At 43.8% G+C, this 23,975-nt stretch overlaps 1 protein-coding gene across 1 annotated transcript in view; it reads left to right on the top strand.

Moving 5' to 3' along the window:
• Positions 1 to 23,975, top strand: part of SEMA3F (semaphorin 3F) — a 152,534-nt gene that overhangs the window by 79,042 nt on the left and 49,517 nt on the right. The window lies entirely within an intron of this gene.

The following is a 23,975-nucleotide window of genomic DNA, read 5'->3' as shown; positions in this document are numbered from 1 at the left end:
TGGAGCCGAGGACCAGGACCTCTACAGCTGTGTGTTCAGTCTGTACAGCTGCAGGGGAACTACAAGTCACATCGTTCCAGCATATGATTCCCCTTCCATAGCTTTTACTGAGCGCATATTATCCTTCTCATCCTTACATCCACGGCATCACAGCAACAGGGAGACGTGTGTTTTCCATGTGTGTTTCCAACGCAACTGTCCCCCCTATGGTCCCTAATCCCTCTGTCCCTCCTATGGTCCCTAATCCCTCTGCCCCCCTATGGACTCCAATCCCTCTGTCCCTCCTATGGTTCCCAATCCCTCTGTCCCTCCTATGGTCCCCAGTCCCTCTGTCCCCCCTATGGACTCCAATCCCTCTGTCCCTCCTATGATCCCCAATCCCTCTGTCCCCCATATGGACTCCAATCACTCTGTCTCCTCCAATCCCTCTGTCCCTCCTATAGACTCCAATCCCTCTGTCCCTCCTATGGACTCCAATCCCTCTGTCCCTCCTATGGATGCCAATCCCTCTGTCCCTCCTATGGATTCCAATCCCTCTGTCCCCCCTATGGACTACAATCCCTTTGTCCCTTCTATGGTCCCCAATCCCTCTGTCCCCCCTATGGACTCCAATCCCTCTGTCCCCTTCAATCCCTCTGTCCCTCCTATGTATTCCAATCCCTCTGTCCCTCCTATGGTCCCCAATCCCTCTGTGCCTCCTATGGTCTCCAATCCCTCTGTTCCTCCTATGCTTCCCAGTCCCTCTGTCCCTCCTATGAACCCCAATCCCTCTGTCCCTCCTATGGACTTCAATCCTTCTGTGCCTCCTATGGACTCCCATCCCTCTGTCCCTCCTATGAACCCCAATCCATCCTTCCAATGTACCCCAATTCCTCTGTTCTTCCTGTAGACCCCAATTCCCTTGTTCTTCCTTTGTCCTTCCTATAAATCCCAATCCTTCTGCTACTTCTAAGGACCCCAGACCCTCAAATGAACCCTGACCCCTCTCTCCTTCCTAAGGACCCTAATCTCTCTATTCCTCCTAGGGAACCCCATCCCTCTGTCCCTCTTATAGACCCCCATCATAGTGTCCCTATTATGGACACTGCATAGAACACAACCGTCTCTCCTATGGACTCCAATTTATCTGTCCCTCATATGGACTCCAAGCCCTCTGTCCCTCCTATGAACCCCAATCCCTCTGTCCCTCCTATGAACCCCAATCCCTCTGTCTCTCCTATGGACTCCAAGCCTTCTGCCCCTCCATTGAACCCCAATCCCTCTGTCTCTCCTATGGACTCTAAGCCTTCTGTCCCTCCTATGAACCCCAATCCCTCTGTCTCTCCTATGGACTCCAAGCCTTCTGTCCCTCCTATGAACCCCAACTCCTCTGTCTCTCCTATGAACCCCAAGCCCTCTGTCCCTCCTATGAACCCCAATCCCTCTGTCTCTCCTATGGACTCCAAGCCTTCTGTCCCTCCTATGAACCCCAATCCCTCTGTCTCTCCTATGGACTCCAAACCTTCTGTTCCTCCTATGAACCCCAATCCCTCTGTCTCTCCTATGAACCCCAATCCCTCTGTCTCTCCTATGTACTCCAATTCTACTGTCCCACCTATGGAAACTCATCCTTCTGTCCTTTCTATAGACCCAAATCCATCCTTCCTACCAATTTACCCAAATTCTTCTGTTCCTCCTGTAGACCCCCCTTCCCTTGTCCCTCCTATAGACTCAAGTCTCTCTGTCCTATGGACTTTAATCCCTCTGTACCTCCTATGGACTCTATTCAACCTGTCCTTCTTATGGATCCCAGTGCCTCTGTCCCTTTTTATGAACCCAAATCCCTCTGTCCTTCCTATGGACCCCAATCCTTCCATCACTCCTAAAGACTCGAATTTCTGTCTCTCCTACGGACCCCAATCCTTTAGCCCCTGTTATGGCCCCTCATCCCTCCTATGGACCCCATACCTCTATATTTTCTATAGACCCCAATCCCTCAGTCTTTCCTTTCCCCACACAAGAAGCATTTCAAGGAGAAACTCATATAGTCACGCAGGACTTCTGATGGACTCAACTAAAAATGACCTGGGCCGTTCCTGGGCAAATATCGGCTGTATGACGGCAGATCACCTGAAACGCGGCCCCTGGGGCTCTCATCTAAGGCCCCTGGGGCTCTCATCTAAGGCCTACAAAGAGAAAAGCCCTTCACAGCGGGTGAGGGGAACTTCTGAAATCCCCTGGGGCTTTCATCTAAGGCCTACAAAGAGAAAAGCCCTTCACAACGGGTGAGGGGAACTTCTGAAATCTATGAAGATGGATGGGGAGACTTCACTGAATTGTGTGCAATGGCTACTATGTTGCATGGAGATGTGGAATGTTCACTATGAGAAGTTTACTTTACGGTTCTTTATTACTTTCTGGGACTTTCTTTGGACGTTTGTTACATTGATGGAAGGATCTTGTATTTCAGAATTCCTTCTGATGTCCGACTGTTGGGCAGAATCTACCACATGGGTGTTACTGTCCACGGTTGGCGTCTCCTGGCGACAGGATCCAGATAAATGGTTCTGTCACATCCTGCTCTGGAGGATGCCGTGTTTCCAGCGGTACCGCCCGGTCCAGAGAGCCGCTACAGGATTTCCTCCACCAGGGAGGGGCCCATTTGGCAGATTATTCCAAGGCTCTTTAATAAGTGTCGGAGATGCGGAGACCGTGCGTGGGGTTCGGTCACACGGCCAATGTGGAGATCATTATGGAGCCCATGGTGTGAGGTCAGCGTGGACGGATATGGAGGAGATGTACAATGGACGGCTCCTGGTTGTCACTTCCTACGGGGTCACCGACCTCTGATTGTCCACTTACATAGATCAGGTCTGGGATCTGCCCCTACATATCATGTGACCACATGAGACCCTCCAAATCCCATTGTCTGTAGAATCCTCACACCAGGATTCCGTCATGTGTGGAGATGACCCCTGGGGGCCCCTAATGGCTCCTGACAAAGAAAGGGAAAAAGAAACCTTCGACCTGAAGAGAGAATATTGGGGGGACTTCAGCTGCCCAGAGGTGTCTGATCTGACCAGATCAGGTACATACCTTCAGTGGGACGGACGGGGGTGGGGGAGGGGCCATCAGCTCTTCAGCCTGGAGGGATCGTAGAAAGAGGACCTGTCTGTAACATTACAAGTCTGCATGACTCCCTGACATGTCACAATTTACAGCAACAGGATCATTGTTCAGAGTCCTCCCTTACATTGGAGTCCCCAATACATCCGGGTCCCCAAAAGTCCCCCCTTACATCCGAGTCCCCATCAGAGTCCTCCCTACATAAGAGTCCCCATCAGCATCCCCCTTACACCTGGGTCCTCACCAGAGTCCCTCTTACATTCAAGTCCCCATCAGTGGTTCCCCTTACATCAAGAACCCTGTCAGATTACCCTCTTACATCAGAGTCCCCCTTACATTTGGTTCCCTCTTTACATCAGAATCCCCTTACATCCCAAATATCCCTTCTTACATCTGAATCCCCATCAGAGTTCCCCTACATCCGTGTCCCCATTAGAGTCTCCCCTTAAACCTGGGTCCTCATCAAAGTCCCCCCTTACATCCATGTCCTCATCAGAGGTCCCCCTTATATCAGTCCCCTCCAAAGTCCCTCCTTACATCCGGGTCCCCAAATATCTCTTCTATCTGAATCCCCATCAGATGTCCCCTACTTTATGTGTCCCCATCAGAGTTTCCCCTTACACCTGGGTCCTTATCAGAGTCCCCCCTTACATCCATGTCCCCATCAGAGCTCCCTCTTACATCAGTGTCCCCCTTATATCAGAGTCCCCTTCAGAGTCCCACCTTACATCAGAGTCCCCTTAGATCCGGGTCCCCAAATATCCCTTCTTACATCTGAATCCCCATCAGAGTTCCCCTACATCCATGTCCCCATCAGAGTCTCCCCTTACATCAGAGCCCCCCCTTACACCTGGGTCCTCATCAGAGTCCCCCCTTACATCCAATTCCCCATCAGAGGTCCCCCTTACATCAGTGTCCCCCCTTATGTAAGAGTCCCTCCTTACATCAGATCCCCCCTTACATCTATGTGCCCAAATGTCCCCCCTTTACATCTGAGTCCCCATCAGAGTTTCCCTTACATCAGTATCCCCATTGGAGTGTCTCCTTACACCTGGGTCCTCATCAGAGTCTCCCCTTACATCAGATTCCCTTCTTACATCAGAGTCTTCCCTTACATCAGATTCCCTTCCTACATCAAAGTCCCCCTTACATTTGCATCCTCATCAGTGTTCCCATTACATCAGAGTCCTCTTCAGGTTCCCCCTTACATCTGGGTCCCCAAAAGTCCCCCCCCTTACATCTGAGTCCCCATCAGTGTTCTCCTTACATCAGAGTCCGCCTACTTCAGATTCCCCCCTTACATCCAGGTCCCCATCTGGGTCTTCCCTTACATCAGAGGGGTCAGGTGTGGACCCCCCCCGATATGAAGCAAAGCAGCTTTTATAGTGTTTTTATGGACAATATATTTTATTATTTTTATCACATTTGAGTGATTTCTGTCTTTTTGGAGGTCCTCACCACTGCAGGGGTGTCAGTGAATGAACCCAGAACCGCCCCGATCTGCCAGCCCACGCCCCGTGTCTGATCTCCTCTATAGGGGATCTATGGGTCAGGCTGGAGGCAGGGAGCTCTATAGGGGAGGATATGGAGGAGTCTGAGGAATGTGCCAGAAATATTTCCATCCCTGGATGGAGGGCTCATCCGGCTTCCTTCCTTTATGGCTACTGGTACATTTTTGACTTTTCAGAGGAAGGACACAGGAAAAGTTGGAGATGTTTGTTTGGTACACAGCGGATGATCCCCCTTGAAGGGCCGTGTGTCTGCGCCGTGTGAAATTCTTCAGTCTCTTTGCACTCAGGCTGCTGGGAGCATCAACGTTCCAATGTGCAGAATGGGGTATAGAGGGCTCCCCCCTCCCCCTCCTGCAACATTCTGATAACATTTTTGAATAAAAACCATTTGATTACTTCCCTTTTTTGGGGTCTCTGTGCTTCTCTATGCAATGCAGGCAGATTGTGGCTGCTGGAAAGGGCCGGCAGGGTGCGGTACATAGTTTCCTGAAAATATGACAGCCCCTTGTCCCAGTACTCCTCTCAAGAGCCCTCAATCCTGATGCAAGCAGTGGGAGGAGTTATGCCTTGACAGGTGGGTGTCGGTCTGGAGGAGTGGGTGTTTCTGGTCTTGGTGTGTTTGCATAGGTAACGCCCACATGTGATGCTGAGCCTCCATGATTGAAAGAACTGAAATCCAATGAATGAAAGGGGCGGGGTCAGGGACAGTCAGGCTGGGGAGGAAAGCACTAGATGATGCTGGACGTCCTCCAGCCAGGAAATGGGGCGGAGCTCTCTCTGACTGGCTGCAACTTCTAATGCACATTGTGAGAAGCTCCCAGTGTGCAGTGACATCAGAGGAAGCCGCTACAGTCCAGGAGAGGAGCCAGTACACCTGTGCAGGACTGAAGGGGAGGAGCCGGTACACCTGTGCAAGATTGAAGGGGAGGAGCCAGTACACCTGTGCAGGACTGAAGGGGAGGAGCTAGTACACCTGTGCAAGACTGAAGGGGAGGAGCCAATACACCTGTGTAAGACTGAAGGGGAGGAGCCGGTACACTTATGCAAGACTGGAGGGGAGGAGCCGGTACACCTGTGCAAGACTGGAGGGGAGGAGCCGGTACAACTCAGCAAGACTGAAGGGGAGGAGCCGGTACACCTGTGCAAGACTGAAGGGGAGGAGCCGGAACACCTGTGCAAGACTGGAGGGGAGGAGCCGGTACACCTGTGCAAGGCTGGAGGGGAGGAGTCGGTACACCTGTGCAAGACTGAAGGGGAGGAGCCGGTACACCTGTGCAAGACTGAAGGGGAGGAGCCGGTACACCTGTGCAAGACTGAAGGGGAGGAGCCGGTACACCTATGCAAGACTGAAGGGGAGGAGACGGTACACCTGTGCAAGACTGAAGGGGAGGAGCCGGTACACCTGTGCAAGATTGGAGAGGAGGAGCCAATACACCTGTGCAAGACTGAAGGGGAGGAGCCGGTACACCTGTGCAAGACTGAAGGGGAGGAGCCGGTACACCTGTGCAAGACTGAAGGGGAGGAGCCGGTACACCTGTGCAAGACTGAAGGGGAGGAGCCGGTACACCTGTGCAAGACTGAAGGGGAGGAGCCGGTACACCTGTGCAGGACTGAAGGGGAGGAGCCGGTACACCTGTGCAGGACTGAAGGGGAGGAGGCGGTACTCCTGTGCAACATTGGAGGGGAGGAGCCGATACACCTGTGCAGGACTGGAGGGGAGGAGCCGGTACAACTCAGCAAGTCTGGACCATCTGTGTGAACAGCAGACATTGGTCTTGTAGACTCGGCGGGCGGCGTTACTCTTCATATTTTGTAGCTGAGATCTCACTGACAGACGGTGTCATTACTCTGATAGGATCGCCGCTCTGCTGACACAATACAGTGAGCATGAAATTGTTATTACAGATCAGTGTGAAATTTTACCGCTGAACTCCACGCGGCGGTCACAGCGTTTTACTGCGGCACCCGAGCAGAACAACAGCTGAGAGTGTTCACCTCCGTCCTGCAGAGATACTGAATACACAAGCCGACGCATCCAACTCATACAGCAGGGGGGGGGGGGGTTGTGGTAAGGGGTGTCAATTCTGGTGCGTGCGCTCAAGGAAGACATTTCCTGCTGTACAGAAGAACTGATACTCCAAGAAGCTGCAGTCACACTTCAGCCTAGCAAATTTGAGCGTTTTTGTTTTGTGACTTTTGTGCGTTTATGCGCCTTTTCATGCAGTGTTTTTCAGGCATTTTTGAGCTTTGAGGACTTTTTATTACCTAATAGAAAAAAAATATCATCTGTTGCATCATTTTTTAGTTTTTTTTATTATTATTATTTCTTTTTTTTTGTTAGGGTTAAGGTTAGGATTAAGGGAGGGGTTAGGGGATTAATATTTTATTTATTGTCTTCTTATTTATTTTTGTTAGGGTCATAATAATAATAATTTAAAAAAGGAATAAATACATGTAAAATAAATACACAAAAAATAAAAATCATCATAAATAAAACATAAATAAATAAAATAAATGAATAATATGTAATAATAACCTTTAACCCCCTAACCCTTAAGAAAAAATAAATTATTATTATTAATAATAATATATAAAAAAAATAATAATAAATAAACACCCTAACACAAAATGAATAAATATAATAATAATAATGTACAAGGCAACCCATACATTTCAATGGGCTGCCCTCAGCACGAGAAACACGCAAAAAAAGTCCTTGACTCTTCTGCCAAAAATGTGCCACAGCAAACCACATGGGGCTGAGACACCACGACCAAAAAAATACTCATGTTTGCAGATGCATGGGGGCGCCATGAACAATTAGTGACACCGCCGCGTGTCTACTAAAAGGCGGAGCGTTTCTGAGTATGTTGGGAGAGCGAACAGTTCCTGACACTTAGAAGGTGGGAACCATAGTGAGCCATTACATCAATGGCGGGCTGAACACAGCGTTTGCGGCTCCACGGACGCGGGACAGCACCAGGAGATCATGTTAGATATCAAAAATGCCGTTTTCAGTCCATGTATGAACCCTGAAAATACTAAATGTAAGAACTGATCTCAAAAGAAACATTGTATTGATACACTATATTGCCCCAAGTATTGGTCGGCCGGCCTTTCCACACACATGACCTTTAATGGCCCCCCAGTCTTAGTCCGTAGGGTTCAATATTGAGTTGGCCCCGCCCTTTCCACGCACATGACCTATGACCTATAATGGCCCCCCAGTTTTAGTCCGTAGGGTTCAATATTGAGTTGGCCGTGCCCTTTCCACGCACATGAACTTTAATGGCCCCCCAGTCTTAGTCCATAGGGTTCAATATTGGCCCTGCCCTTTCCACGCACATGAACTTTAATGGACTCCCAGTCTTAGTCCAGAGGGTTCAATATTGAGTTGGCCCCACCCTTTCCACGCACATGAACTTTAATGGCCCCCCAGTCTTAGTCCGTAGGGTTCAATATTGAGTTGGCCCCGCCCTTTGCAGCTATAACAGCTTCAACTCTTCTGGGAAGGCCGTCCACAAGGTTTAGGAGGGTGTCTATGGGAAGGTTGGACCATTCTTCCAGAAGCACATTTGTCAGGTCAGGCACTGATGTCGGGGGAGGAGGCCTGGCTCGCAGTCTCTGCTCTACTTCATCCCAAAGGTGTTCTGTGGGGTTGAGGTCAGGACTCTGTGCAGGCCAGTCAAGTTCCTCCACCCCAAACTGGCTCCTACATGTCTTTATGGACCTTGCTTTGTGCACTGGTGCTCAGTCATGTTGGAACAGGAAGGGGCCATCCCCAAACTCTACCCACAAAGTTGGGAGCATGAAATTGGCCAAAATGTCACCTTAAAAGTTCCCTTCACTGGAACTAGGGGGCCAAGCCCACCCCCTGAAAAACAACCCCACACCATAATCCCCCCCCACCAAACTTTACACTTGGCACAATGCAGTCAGGCAAGTACCGTTCTCCTGGTAACCACCAAACCCAGAAACGTCTGGATTGCCAGACAGAGAAGCATGATTGGTCACTCCAGAGAACATGTCTCCCCTGCTCTAGAGTCCAGTGGCGGCGTGCTTTACACCACGGCATCCGACACTTTGCATTGCACTTGGTGATGTAAGGTTTGGATGCAGCTGCTCGGCCATGGAAACCCATTCCATGGAGCTCTCTACGCACTCTTGTTGGGCTCATCTGAAGGCCACACCAAGTTTGGAGGTCTTTAGCTATTGACTCTGCAGACAGTTGGTGACTTCTGCGCACTGTGCGCTTCAGCATGCGCTGACCCCGCTCTGTCATGTGACGTGGCCTACCACTTGGTGGCTGAGTGGCTGTTGTTCCCAGTTGCTTCCACTTTGTTATAATCCCCCTAACAGTTGAGCGTGGAATATTTAGTAGCCAGGAAATGTCACGGATGGACTTATTGTACAGGTGACCACCTATCACGGGACCACGCTTGGAGTCACTGAGCTCCTGAGAGCGACCCATTCTTTCACCAATGTTTGTAGAAGCAGTCTGCATGCCTAGGGGCTTGATTGTATACACCTGTGTCCATGGAGGGGATTGGAACACCTGAATCACATGATATGGAGGGGATTGGAACACCTGAATCACATGACTGGGAGGGCGGGGCCAATACTTCTGTCATTATAGTGTATATTTTTGCATGTTTGTTTCGTTGTTTACAAAGTCCAATAACTGATAATAATACTTTATGGAACTCGTTCATCTAGAGAACGCTCTGCCGTATGTCAGGGGGCCGTATGGCAGAGTTCATGTCTCACACTCTGCTCCCCCCCCCTCCACCTGTCCTCCACCCCCAAATAAATGAACCTGCCAGCACACGATACTTTGGGGATATCCCGTGTTATTCTTGGCCGCGGTGACGCAAGTGTGATGCGACTCTAACTTCTCCGCGCCTCGTTTCCTTCTGCTTCATATTAAAAATAAAAACCTTTCATGAATCACTCCTTTTACTGTTCATTTCCGTTGCTGCGCTGCCAGTTTCCCCCAGTGTGATCCTTCCACTAATAAGAGCCGTCCTCCTCCCCCGCCCGCGCCCGCCGCTCGCTGTGCTGCAATCTGCGCAGTCATACTGACACACGGCCTTAGTCACACTATGGATGACCACCGGGCCCCTGACCTCGTTGACCCCTTCCAATGGTTTACACACATAAACATAAATTCATAGTAAAGGGTTGCTTTGCGTTCGGCGCAGGGGTTGACTGACCATTCCGGCACTAGGGCCCGGGGTCAGTAGGGGGCCCCATGAGATGCCACTGGTACCTTTCATGGGCTTTTCTGGGTGTGGTTTGAGTGCCCCATGATCCCCTATTGCCCAGGGGCCCCTTCAGTCTGCCCTTGGTTCAGCGGTGACTCTCCTCCCAGGAAATGTACGATAATACAGATACCTAAAAGGTTCCATAAATATACATGGGATGTTAAAGAAGAACTCCGTCCAAAAGTAACTGGAAAACAACGAATGACCCATTAAAAGATAAAACCACAAAACTAGCATTTGTAGCAATATACACTTTCGATGCCGATATTTCTCCCTGTAGTCGTTTTTTATTCTGCCACTAGATGTCCTCAGTCTGATGACCAGCATCATTCAACCCACTTTTTCTGAGCCAGGGTTATCCCGGACCAGCCCCCAACCTGTGACTGCACAGTGAAAGGAGAAGCAGCACGGCAATGAGCTCATCTCTCAGTCACTCCGCTCTCCTCTCCATTACCTTACAGTGGGATCGCAGGCAGAATCGGGCGAGCATGCTGATAGGAGAAGAGCGCGGAGTGACTGAGAGATAAGCTCATCGCCGTGCTGCTTCTCCTTTCACTGTGCAGTCACAGGTTAGGGGCTGATCCGGGATAACCTTGGCCTTAGGGTTCCCATACACTTGTATTTGGGGGATTTTGCTTTTTTTTTTCTCAATCAAGTTTTTTACATATGTAATATTTTTTTTTATAGTTGAATTATTATTATTCAGGAATTATATTGCGGTTTGCGCAGCGTCTTACCAAATGAATCTGATGAACATTTAGTCTCTTCTTCCTTCTGGCCATGTAACGAGGAGTTAAGTTGTAGCCGGAGAGGCTGGAGCTGCAGATTTGCTGCGACTTCTGGAGCTTGGAGCGTCTGGCGGGTTCTGCGGTTAGTTTTGTGTGTTTATGATTTGTTACAGGCCGGGTCCTATGAATGAGCCCTCTGTGAGCGCCGGTGACCCCTGAGAGAGGAGAGGGAGGTGTGTGTGTGTGTGGTCTGTAGTGCGCACTGATAGCTTTGGTCGGGTACAGAGGACGCGGTGATGGCTCCGGTTGGGCATTGGCAATACGGCGGTCACCCCAGGTGCCCACAAGGTAGAATCTAAAGACGTGGCTCACCTCACCAGAACCAGATCCGACTGCTCTTCATCGCAGGCTCCATGTTCTGTATGTCCGATGTCTATGTAAGGATTCTTTCAGACAGGCGGCAATGCTTGCTGTCCTCTGAAAAGCGATCAATCAATCCCAAGGGGGGGATGTGGTAGGTAAAAAAAAAAACGCACTGCAACCACGAGCCAAGCATTTGGCTCGTGGTTGCTGTGTGCTCCTATTGAACTCAAGAGGCAAGTTTGACAGGTGGTGCCACCTGCGACTCCCTGGATAGCAACCCAGAGCATGCCGGATAATACAAATCACCCTTAAATCGATCAAATACAATAATAGCGTGCACAGGCCGTGTCCACCTTCCAGACAGATTTTACATGAATGAATAAAAAGCTGATCATTGTAAGCACCCCTGCCTTGTCTCAGCCCTGGACAGCTTGGTCTGGGAAAGGAAGTTAACACCCCTACCTTGTCTCAGCCCTGGACAGATTGGTCTGGGAAAGGAAGTTAACACCCCTACCTTGTCTCAGCCCTGGACAGATTGGTCTTGGAAAGGAAGTTAACACCCCTGACTTGTCTCAGCCCTGGACAGATTGGTCTGGGAAAGGAAGTTAACACCTCTGTCTTGTCTCAGCCCTGGACAGCTTGGTCTGGGAAAGGAAGTTAACACCCCTGACTTGTCTCAGCCCTGGACAGCTTGGTCTGGGAAAGGATGTTAACACCCCTGACTTGTCTCAGCCCTGGACAGCTTGGTCTGGGAAAGGAAGGTAAACAACACCCCTGCCTTGTCTCAGCCCTGGACAGCTTGGTCTGGGAAAGGAAGGTAAACAACACCCCTGCCTTGTCTCAGCCCTGGACAGCTTGGTCTGGGAAAGGAAGGTAAACAACACCCCTGACTTGTCTCAGCCCTGGACAGCTTGGTCTGGGAAAGGAAGTTAACACCCCTGACTTGTCTCAGCCCTGGACAGCTTGGTCTGGGGAAGGAAGTTAAACAACACCCCTGACTTGTCTCAGCCCTGGACAGCTTGGTCTGGGAAAGGAAGTTAACAACAGATTTTTAATTAGGTGAAAGTAAGGGCCTATAAAAGAAAACAAATGCAGCCGTCACATACATGTAAGATGGTTATTATTGGAACCTGGGTGGCATTTCCTTAGCTCTGCGCTCTGTGCATCATAAACTATTTCAATTTTTTCCTGTCTTCACCTTTTTTATTTCCTCCTTTGTTGCATGCCGGTACTGTGTATTTTCTGCAGCCTCTTTGCAGCCACTTCCTGTCTACATGCACTCCAGCAATGGCTATGTGGCATTTCTCAGGCGGGGATTCCTGATGGTGACAACAGTTGACCATATCTCTGCATTGTGTGTTGAAATGTCCATTTCTTGTTGCCACCTGAAGCCCGTTTGACAGGATGACAACTCAGGAGCACAACTGGGAGCCAGGGACAGAGTGCTGTCACCTTGACTCATGGTCTAAAATCCGTAATTACAGTTGAGTGAAAGTTGGAGAAAAGGATCTTGAAAGATTAGGGTGACAACAGAGTAGCACAATTGTGAGGCAGGGACAGAGTGTTGTCACCTTGACTCTTGGTCTGAAATCCGTAATTACATTTGGGTAGAGGTGGGAGAAAACAATCTTCAAAGATCAGGGTGACAACAGAGGGCAACAGTTGGGAGACAAGGACATAATGTTTTCATCCTGATGCCTGGTCTGAGATTCGTAATTACAGCTGGGTGAAGGGTGGAGAAAAGGATCTTCAAAGATCAGGGTGACAACAGAGGACCATAATTGGGAGACAGGGACAGACTGTTACCACCTTGACTCCTGGTCTGAGATCCGTAATAACATTGGGTAGAGGTTGGAGAAAAGGATCTTCAAAGATCAGGGTGACAACAGAGGACCATAATTGGGAGACAGGGACAGAGTGTTACCACCTTGACTCCTAATTTGAGATCCGTAATAACAGTTGGGTAGAGGTTGGAGAAAAGCATCTTCAAAGATCAGGGTTACAACAAGGGACCATAATTGGAGATAGGGACAGAGTGTTACCACCTTGACTCCTGGTCTGAGATCCGTAATAACAGTTGGGTAGAGAGTGGAGAAAAGAATCTTCAAAGATCTGGGTGACAACAGAGGACCACAATTGTGAGGCAGGGACAGAGTGTTGCCACCTTGACTCCTGATCTGAGATCTGTAATTAAAGTTGAGTAGAGGTTGAAGAAAAGGATCTTCAAAGATCATAGTATTCCTATTACACAGCCGACCATGTCTGGCAGTGTTGAAACAGCCACTTCTAGTCTCCATCCAAAGCCTGTGAGGGTGACAACACAGGAGAACAGCTGGGTGACAGGGGCAGAGTGTTGTCACCTTATCCTGCCTCTTGGCAGGATCATACCTCTACAGAATAGGAAGAGTGACCCTCTGCTGTCCCTTATTAGTGGCTACTAGTCTGAGGTTCTTCATTATATTTGGGTAGAGGTTGGACAAAGCTATTTTCAAAGGTCAGCATGGTACCATTACGGAGCTGACCATGCCTATGAAAAATGTGCCAAAATGGCCACTTATAGCCTCCATCGGAAGCCTGTGTGTCAAGGCAACAACACAAGAGAACATTTCCGTGGCAGATTCATACCCCAACAGAATAGGAAGACTTCCCCTCTCCTGTTCCTCATTAGTGACTCCTGGTCTGAGATCCATAATTACAGTTGGGTAATGGTCCGTCAAAAGGATCTTCAAAGACCAGCGTGGTCCCTCCATGACGTGGGATGAAATATCACCTTCCTGGGGGCACATTTGGAGGCTTCCCGTCACTTCACAGACACATCCAAGGTTTCCTATGTGTCACTATCACACAAGGGTCATAAGTCTGACTGTACCATGACTGGAACAAGACCGTCACTGTGTACATCCAAATAACAAGTCTTCTCCAAGATGTTCCAGAGAAACTCACGTAACTCCATCCTCCGTGTTCTCCCTTCAGAAAATGAATCATACAAACGGATATCTAAAATCTCATATCATGTTCATGTCATATTAAAAGTCATTGGCAATCTTTTTATATGTGCAGCTTTTAATAAAATAGTCTCTGGTGATCCTGCCATGAAGGTCCTTGGTCAGACATGGCCTGTTATCAGGTGACAACACTCTGACCCTAATGGGACCATTCTAATCTTTGATCCAACCTCTACCCAACTGTAATTACAGATCTCAGTCCAGGAGTCAATAACATGGAACTGGAGAGGTGTTCCTAGTCTGAAGGGGTATGGTCTTGCCATGAAGGTTCAGGCACTTCCTGTTATAGGGTAACAACACTCTGCCCCTCTATCCTAGGCATGGTCCACTGTTTGATGGGACCATGCTAATCTTTGATTTAACCTCTACCCAACTGTAATTACAGGTCTCAGACTGGGAGTCAATAACGAGGAACTGGGGAGGTCTTCCTAGTCTGAAGGAGTATGGTCTTGCCATGAAGGTTCAGGCACTTCCTGTTACAGGGTGATAACACTCTTCCCCTCTATCCTAGGCTTGATCCACTGCGTAATGGGACCACACTAATCTTTGACCCAACCTCTACCCACCTGCAATTACAGATTTCATACCAGGAGTCATTAACGAGGAACGGGAGAGGTCTTCCTAGTCTGAAGGGGTATGGTCCTATTGTGAAGGTTCAGGCACTTCCTGTTTTAAGGTGGCAATGCTCGTTTGCCATCTCCCAAGTCTCTTGTGTTGTCACCCTCCACACTGGATATCGATGGAGACTACAAGTGACCGTTTCAGCACACATAACTTAGGCGTGGTCAGCTGTGTAATGGGTCCATGCTGATTTTTGAAGAACCTTTGGACCTTTTGTCCAGCTTCTACCTAACTGTAAGGCTATGATCCTGCCATGAGGGTTCAGGCACTTCCTGCTGTACAAAGTCTCCCAAGTGTTCTTTTGCGTTGATACTTTGTCACATGAACTTCTGATGGAGACCACAAGTGGCCATTTCGGCACATGTGAAGCCCATTTGCCAATTATTCCCCTCCGGTGATCCACTATATATGGTGGCATCTATGGTGCTCATCCAAGCCCAGTGTATACTATGAAATAGAAGGACACCACACTCCTAGCAGCCCATGTATAGATTCAGATGAAGAGCGACCTCAGCCTAGGCTCCTCCCAGGCCATACACAACCGGTGTGTTTTGCCCCGCCCACGAGGCATAGCCACATTTCGGCACATGTTAAATAGGCATGGTCAGCTCCGTAATGGTACCATGCTGATCTTTGAAGGTTTCCTTGTCCAACCTCTACCCAACTGTAATCATAGATCTCAGACCAGGAGTCACTAAGGAGAGACTGGAGAGGGACTCTCTTCCTATTCTGTAGGGGTATGATTCTGCCAAGAGGCAGGATAGGGTGACAACACTCTGTCCCTGTCATCCAATTGTTCTCCGTTGTTGTCATCTTCCTCACAGACTTTTGATGGAGACTACAAGTGGCATGGCCAGCTGTGTAGTGGGAATATTCTGATCTTTGAAGATCCTTTTCTCCAACCTCTACCCAATTGTAATTACAGATCTCAGATCAGGAGTCAAGGTGGCAACGCTCTATCCCTATCTCCCAATTGTGGTCCACTGTTGTCACCCTGATCTTTGAAGATTGTTTTCTCCAACCTCTACCCAACTGTAATTACAGATCTCAGATCGGGATGTCCAGGTGACAACACTCTATCCCTGCCTTCTAATGTGCTGCTCTGTTGTCACCCTGATCTTTGAAGATCCTTTTCTCCAACCTCTACCCAACTGTGATTACAGATCTCAGACCAGGAGTCAAGGTGACAACACTCTGTCCATGTCTATCAATTGTGCTCCTCTGTTGTCACCTTGATCTTTGAAGATCCATTTCTTCAACTTTCACTCAACTTTAATTACAGATCTCAGACCAGGAGTCGAGGTGACAACACTCTGTCCATGTCTATCAATTGTGCTCCTCTGTTGTCACCTTGATCTTTGAAGATCCATTTCTTCAACTTTCACCCAACTTTAATTACAAATCTCAGACCAGGAGTCAAGGTGACAACACTCTATCCTTGCCTTCCAATTGTGCTGCTCTGTTGTCACCCTGATCTTTGAAGATCCTTTTCTCCAAGCTTCACCCAACTGTAATTACAGATCTCAGACCAGGATGTCCAGGTGACAACACTCTGTCCTCTTCTCCTATTTCTGCTCCTCTGTTGTCACCCTGTCACACAGGCTTCCAATGGAGACTACAAGTGGCCATTTCCATATACACAGACATGGTCTGCTGTTGTCACCATCTGGACACCTTTCCTGAGAAGTGCCATACGACCATCCCTGGAGTGTACGCAGATGGGAGGTGGCTGCAAAGAGGCCTCAGGAGATCAGCAGGTCTGAGATATGACAGTAGATAAAAGCAGGATTTTTTTCATGAAATGTACAAATGTCACCCAGTTTGGATTTATATAATGGCAGTGAATGGATGTCGGTGTGGCCGTGTCTGTGAGCTGCATTGTGTGCGATGTCAGGATGCGGGGAGATCTTCTATAATGCACAATGTTGAGTGCTCAGCCTCTATCTCTGTGAACTTCATCTGTTCAGACAAGACAGCTTCTTCCAAGTATCCAAAAATGCTTTCAGCCGCCTCTCCCCCTCACTGCAGACTGCGCGTCTCCTGCTGGAATGTGACCTGCTTTGAAGCCATGGCTACCCATTAACCCATTGCCTGTCCTGGTGTCATCCCGCCATGGGGGGGGGGGGGGGATGGGGGGGTATGAGGGGTGAACAACCTCCAGTTCATTCTCTGGGTTCTTCTCCCTTATCAGTCTTCTCTTCTCCCAAAAATGCCTGAAATAGTCGATGTGTCGCTTTCATTCACACGCTGCGCCCAATTCACAGCGAGGCGGAAAATTCCGATTATTGGACCAAAATGCAGAATATGGATTATTAGAGCGATTTATACGCCATTCCGGAGAACTCCATGGAGAGCATTGGACAGTATACAGTATATACCCGCAGGGCGTGTCCATCATACATGGCGGGAATGGCACACTTTATTGGACGCTTTTATTGGACGCTTTCAGTTATATCCGATTTATAGGAAAGATTTCAGCGAAAATGTTCCTTCCTGAATGTGATAATGATGGATGGATGGAGGAGGGAGGAGGGATGGATGGAGGAGGGAGGGAGGAGGGATGGATGGATGGAGGAGGGAGGAGGGATGGATGGAGGAGGGAGGGAGGAGGGATGGATGGATGGAGGAGGGATGGATGGAGGGAGGGAGGAGGGATGGATGGAGGGAGGGAGGAGGGAGGGAGGGAGGAGGGAGGGATGCATGGAGGAGGGAGGGAGGGATAGATGGAGGAGGGAGGGAGGAGGGATGGATGGAGGAAGGGAGGAGGGATGGATGTATGGATGGATGGATGGAGGGAGGCAGGAGGGATGGATGGAGGAGGGATGGAGGGAGGAGGGAGGGATGGATAGAGGGAGGGAGGGAGAGAGGGAGGGAGCTGCTCACACAGCTTCTCTAATGACTTCAAAACGGATTCTAAGTATGGATGTTGTTACATAGTTACATCCAACATAACCATGTATATCACTGGAAGTCACTGAAGTAGACACTGCTACTACACTACTACTACACTGCTACTACACCACTACTACACAGCTACTACTCTACTACTACACAGCTACTACACTACTACTACACTGCTACTACTCTACTACTACACAGCTACTACTCTCCTACTACACTGCTACTACACCACTACTACACAGCTACTACTCTACTACTACACAGCTACTACTCTCCTACTACACTGCTACTACACCACTACTACACAGCTACTACTCTACTACTACACTGCTACTACTCTACTACTACACTGCTACTACTCTACTACTACACAGCTGCTACTACTCTACTACTACACAGCTACTACTCTACTACTACACAGCTACTACTCTACTACTACACAGCTACTACTCTCCTACTACACTGCTGCTACACAGCTACTACACCACTACTACACAGCTACTACTCTACTACTACACAGCTACTACTCTACTACTACACAGCTACTACTCTACTACTACACAGCTACTACTCTACTACTACACAGCTACTACACCACTACTACACAGCTACTACTCTACTACTACACAGCTACTACTCTACTACTACACAGCTACTACACCACTACTACACAGCTACTACACCACTACTACACAGCTACTACTCTACTACTACACAGCTACTACTCTACTACTACACAGCTACTACACCACTACTACACAGCTACTACACCACTACTACACAGCTACTACTCTACTACTACACAGCTACTACACCACTACTACACAGCTACTACACCACTACTACACAGCTACTACTCTACTACTACACAGCTACTACACTACTACTACACAGCTACTACACCACTACTACACAGCTACTACACCACTACTACAGAGCTACTACACCACTACTACACAGCTACTACTCTACTACTACACAGCTACTACACTACTACTACACAGCTACTGCACCACTGAAACACAATGGTCCATGTGTGCTGAGATGTCCACTTGTAGTCTCTATCTGAGAGTGACAACGCAGGAGCCTAATTGGAAGACGGGGACAGAGCGTTGTCACCCTATAACAGGAACAAGGACTGCAGATTATTTTAATAAAAGACACAAATTTTCAAAGTTTAAACATGTCTTTTATCACGTTGAATCTCCTGAGAAGCGGGCTGTGATTGGACGTGCCCGGCGATGCGTCCTTCCCCGCACTCCGGGTACTTCACGGCGCCTGACGTGTTTCATTTTCTTCTGCTGAAAATCTTCTCCACGTAATCAGTGTAACGTGAGCCCCGGCCGTGTCATTAATTGCACCTTCAGATGGGACATGGAGGGTATGTTGGCCCCGCGGCGTGCCCATGACATCACCCTGGCACAGCTGCCGGGGCCCCGCCGCCCCTTCACACGTCTAATGAAGATGTTTGGGATGTGTGGCGGCCCCCAGAGAGGGCTGGAGTTACACGGCGCGGCGGGGCCCCGATGGCTGCTCCTGGAGGTGTGAAACCCCCCCAAGTCCTCCGTTCATTCCTACAAAAACATCTATACATCCTGTAAAAAATGATTTTTTTTTCATCAAATTGTTTCTTACTGTGTTTTCTGCCTCCTTGTAACTCTGAACTCCCGAACCTCTCCTTTTACCCCTCACCTGCCTTTGTTTTGGATTAAATGCAGAAGAAACGTTTCCGAGTTAAAAACACATCATTTTTAAACCAGATTTTAAACTACAATATGGCTGGTCTATTAATAGTATATGCTGTTACTTTTTGATTTTTTTTTTATATGTGTGCTTTATTATTTTATTTGAGTTTTTTTTTTTAATTTAAAATATTTTTGATTTCATGCAATTATTTTTTTTAGTATATGCTATATATTTTTCTTTGTTTTATTCATTTAAACTGTATTTATTTATTTATTTTGTATATACTATATTTTTTTATTTGCTTTTTTTAATTTATTTTTGTCTTGTATTTTATGTTATTATTATTATTTTACGTTATTTTTTTAAGCATATACTATATTTTATTTTTTTTCTTTGTAATGTATGCTATATTTTTTTTTTTTTCATTTTATTTCTTTTATTTATTTATTTATTTCAGGTACTTACAGTATATAGCGCCAACAATTTATGCAGCGCTTTACATATATATATTGTACATTCACATCTTTATTTGTTTTTTATTTGCTGTAATTTTTTTCACAAAAATGTTACCTTTATTATTATTTATTTCAGCGCCGTCAATTTACGCAGCGCTTTACATATATATATTGTACATTCCCATCAGTCCCCGCCCCCGAGGAGCGTACAATCTAAGGTCCCTAACTCACATTCATACATACACATACTAGGGACAATTTAGACAGGAGCCAATTCACCTACCAGCATGTCTTTGGAGTGTGGGAGGAAACCCACGCAGGCACAGGGAGCACATGCAAACTTTGACCCAACGACCTGAGTACTGCCAGGGGGAAGTGCTAACCATTTAGCCACTCTGCTGCCCACACTTTAAGAGCAACTATTTCCCCCAGCACTGAAACTTCCATTGGAACATAAGAAAATAACTTTCCATATCTGCCATGAAATAGTCGTTGCTGTAGTGGAATAATTCTGGTGTTTTATCATTCTATTGTATTTTTTTTTCATTCTTTTTTTTATTTGCTATTTTTAGTTTTTTTAAAATATTTATTTACTTGATTTATATTTTTAGTGTATGTTCTATCATTCTTTTTTATTTTTTTAAATTCATTTTTTTTTACTATATGCTACATTTTTTATTTTCTATTTTATTCTATTGTATTTATTTTCATTTTTTTTTATTTGCTATTTTTAGTTTTTTTAAAAAAAAATTTATTTACTTGATTTATATTCTTAGTGTCTGTTTTATCATTCTTTTTTATTTTTTTTAATTCATTTTTTTTTTTTTTACTATATGCTACATTTTTTATTTTCTATTTGATTCTATTGTATTTTTTTCATTCTTTTTTTTTTATTTGCTATTTTTAGTTTTTTTTTAAATATTTATTTACTTGATTTATATTCTTAGTGTCTGTTCTATCATTCTTTTTTATTTTTTTAAATTCATTTTTTTTTACTATATGCTACATTTTTTATTTTCTATTATATTCTATTGTATTTATTTTCATTCTTTTTTTTAATTTGCTATTTTTATTTTTTTTTTTAAATATTTATTTACTTGATTTATATTCTTAGTGTCTGTTCTATCATTCTTTTTTATTTTTTTAAATTTTTTTTTTTTTTACTATATGCTACATTTTTTATTTTCTATTTGATTCTATTGTATTTTTTTAATTTTTTTTTATTTGCTATTTTTAGTTTTTTTAAAATATTTATTTACTTGATTTATATTTTTAGTGTATGTTCTATCATTCTTTTTTATTTTTTTAAATTCATTTTTTTTTACTATATGCTACATTTTTTATTTTCTATTTTATTCTATTGTATTTATTTTCATTCTTTTTTTTATTTGCTATTTTTAGTTTTTTTAAAAAAATTTATTTACTTGATTTATATTCTTAGTGTCTGTTCTATCATTCTTTTTTATTTTTTTAAATTCTTTTTTTTTACTATATGCTACATTTTTTATTTTCTATTTTATTCTATTGTATTTATTTTCATTCTTTTTTTTATTTGCTATTTTTAGTTTTTTTAAAAAAATTTATTTACTTGATTTATATTCTTAGTGTCTGTTCTATCATTCTTTTTTATTTTTTTTAATTCATTTTTTTTTTTTTTACTATATGCTACATTTTTTATTTTCTATTTGATTCTATTGTATTTTTTTTCATTCTTTTTTTTATTTGCTATTTTTTGTTTTTTTTTTAAATATTTATTTACTTGATTTATATTCTTAGTGTCTGTTCTATCATTCTTTTTTATTTTTTTAAATTTTTTTTTTTTTACTATATGCTACATTTTTTATTTTCTATTTGATTCTATTGTATTTTTTTAATTCTTTTTTATTTGCTATTTTTAGGGTTTTTTTTAAATATTTATTTACTTGATTTATATTCTTAGTGTCTGTTCTATCATTCTTTTTTATTTTTTTAAATTTTTTTTTTTTTACTATATGCTACATTTTTTATTTTCTATTTGATTCTATTGTATTTTTTTAATTCTTTTTTATTTGCTATTTTTAGTTTTTTTTAAATATTTATTTACTTGATTTATATTTTTAGTGTCTGTTCTATCATTCTTTTTTATTTTTTTAAATTCATTTTTTTTCTATATGCTACATTTTTTATTTTCTATTTTATTCTATTGTATTTATTTTCATTCTTTTTTTTATTTGCTATTTTTAGTTTTTTTAAAAAAATTTATTTACTTGATTTATATTCTTAGTGTCTGTTCTATCATTCTTTTTTATTTTTTTAAATTCTTTTTTTTTTACTATACTACATTTTTTATTTTCTATTTTATTCTATTGTATTTATTTTCATTCTTTTTTTTATTTGCTATTTTTAGTTTTTTTAAAAAAATTTATTTACTTGATTTATATTCTTAGTGTCTGTTCTATCATTCTTTTTTATTTTTTTTAATTCATTTTTTTTTTTTTACTATATGCTACATTTTTTATTTTCTATTTGATTCTATTGTATTTTTTTCATTCTTTTTTTTATTTGCTATTTTTTGTTTTTTTTTTAAATATTTATTTACTTGATTTATATTCTTAGTGTCTGTTCTATCATTCTTTTTTATTTTTTTAAATTTTTTTTTTTTTACTATATGCTACATTTTTTATTTTCTATTTGATTCTATTGTATTTTTTTAATTCTTTTTTATTTGCTATTTTTAGTTTTTTTTAAATATTTATTTACTTGATTTATATTTTTAGTGTATGTTCTATCATTCTTTTTTATTTTTTTAAATCCATTTTTTTTACTATATGCTACATTTTTTATTTTCTATTTTATTCTATTGTATTTATTTTCATTCTTTTTTTTATTTGCTATTTTTAGTTTTTTTAAAAAAAAATTTATTTACTTGATTTATATTCTTAGTGTCTGTTCTATCATTCTTTTTTATTTTTTTTAATTCATTTTTTTTTTTTTACTATATGCTACATTTTTTATTTTCTATTTGATTCTATTGTATTTTTTTAATTCTTTTTTTTATTTGCTATTTTTTGTTTTTTTTTAAATATTTATTTACTTGATTTATATTCTTAGTGTCTGTTCTATCATTCTTTTTTATTTTTTTTAAATTCATTTTTTTTTACTATATGCTACATTTTTTATTTTCTATTATATTCTATTGTATTTATTTTCATTCTTTTTTTTAATTTGCTATTTTTAGGTTTTTTTTTAAATATTTATTTACTTGATTTATATTCTTAGTGTCTGTTCTATCATTCTTTTTTATTTTTTTAAATTTTTTTTTTTTTACTATATGCTACATTTTTTATTTTCTATTTGATTCTATTGTATTTTTTAAATTCTTTTTTATTTGCTATTTTTAGTTTTTTTTAAATATTTATTTACTTGATTTATATTTTTAGTGTCTGTTCTATCATTCTTTTTTATTTTTTTAAATTCATTTTTTTTTCTATATGCTACATTTTTTATTTTCTATTTGATTCTATTGTATTTTTTTTTTCATTCTTTTCTTCTACACCCAAAAAAGCCTATGAAAGTTACTAGGGGCATCTCATGGGGCTCCCTACTGACCCTGGGCCCTCGGGCAGTGGCTGCCCCAAATGGTCAGTCCGCCCCCGCTTCGGGGATATCCCGTGTTGTTCTTGGCCGCGGTGACGCAAGTGTGATGCGACTCTAATTTCTCCGCCCTCGTTTCCCTCTGCTTCATATTGGAACACCTGAATCACATGATTGGGATTGGAATACCCAGATACAGTGATTGGGAGGGGATTGGAACACCTGAATCCAGTAATTGGGAGGGGATTGGAACACCCAAATCCAGTGATTGGGAGGGGATTGGAACACCCAAATCCAATGATTGGGAGAGGATTGGAACACCCGAATCCAATGATTGGGAGGGGATTGGAACGCCCGAATCCAATGATTGGGATTGGAACACCCGAAATTCAATGATTGGGAGGGGATTGGAACACCCGAATCCAGTAATTGGGAGGGGATTGGAACACCCGAATCCAGTAATTGGGAGGGGATTGGAACACCTGAATCACATGATTGGGAGGGGATTGGAACACCCGAATCCAGTAATTGGGAGGGGATTGGAACACCCAAATCCAGTGATTGGGAGAGGATTGGAACACCCAAATCCAATGATTGGGAGGGGATTGGAACACCCGAATCCAATGATTGGGAGGGGATTGGAACGCCCGAATCCAATGATTGGGATTGGAACACCCGAAATTCAATGATTGGGATTTGATTGGAACACCCGAATCCAATGATTGGGATTGGAACACCCGAATCCAATGATTGGGACGGGATT

This window comes from Staurois parvus, unplaced genomic scaffold, assembly GCF_062004578.1.
Source record: "Staurois parvus isolate SC_StPar_1 unplaced genomic scaffold, SC_StPar_1.0 ptg002749l, whole genome shotgun sequence".
Classification (NCBI taxonomy): Eukaryota; Metazoa; Chordata; class Amphibia; order Anura; family Ranidae; genus Staurois; species Staurois parvus.
The sequence above is the reverse complement of the archived record's forward strand: the minus strand, read 5'-3'. Positions and strand labels throughout refer to the sequence as shown.